This window comes from Trypanosoma equiperdum (assembly GCF_001457755.1).
Source record: "Trypanosoma equiperdum strain OVI genome assembly, contig: ctg_735, whole genome shotgun sequence".
Lineage (NCBI taxonomy): Eukaryota > Euglenozoa > Kinetoplastea > Trypanosomatida > Trypanosomatidae > Trypanosoma > Trypanosoma equiperdum.
This window is the reverse complement of record NW_027124682.1, coordinates 4,119-4,431: the sequence shown is the minus strand read 5'-3', so window position 1 is coordinate 4,431 and position 313 is coordinate 4,119.

Sequence of the window (313 nt, the reverse complement as noted above, 5' to 3'; positions counted from 1 at the left end):
TGAAGTTGCCTGGAGATATTCGGGTGGGGTTCCAATGCCTTAACGAAAATGGGGAACTATTGAATTTGAATCGACTCCCCATCAGTTAATAAAAGAGAATCCCATAATTTTACACACCATCACAAGGCTCTTTTCAGAAGACGCCGATGTCGTGAAACTGCAGCAGGCGACCCCTGAAATATTGAGGACTCAAACATGGATATGCAACATATTTATCAGTGTGAGGCACATGACGTGGTTAAATGTAGTGGAAACAAAATGGTTACGAGCATGGAGGAATGTGGGACGCACTATCATTGGTGACTCGCAAAAC